A 362-nucleotide genomic window follows, 5' to 3' on the forward strand; every position below is an offset into this window, starting at 1 on the left:
TTTAATTTTTTATTTTTTATTTATATAAAACTAATTTTATCAATTCAATTAATAATTTATCGATTAAATTAATAAATTAATAATTTGACCAATTTAATTGTGAGTTCAATTCTAACAACTAGGATATCACAACACCGTACTAAACACCATTATTGGTAGGAAAAAAATGCCGATGTATATTCTTCACTTTCTTTCTTATTCTTTAGACACGAAATCACGGAAGTTGTATCCCTTAATAATAATGGCCTAATGGGGAATCGCACCGATTTACACGATGGGCAATTTGCTCAGATTACCCTGTCCCATGAACAATTAATTAACAAATGTTGGCATATACATGTTAATGAATGAATTTACCTGAG

Source organism: Arachis duranensis, chromosome 5, assembly GCF_000817695.3.
Source record: "Arachis duranensis cultivar V14167 chromosome 5, aradu.V14167.gnm2.J7QH, whole genome shotgun sequence".
In the NCBI taxonomy this organism is placed as follows: Eukaryota; Viridiplantae; Streptophyta; class Magnoliopsida; order Fabales; family Fabaceae; genus Arachis; species Arachis duranensis.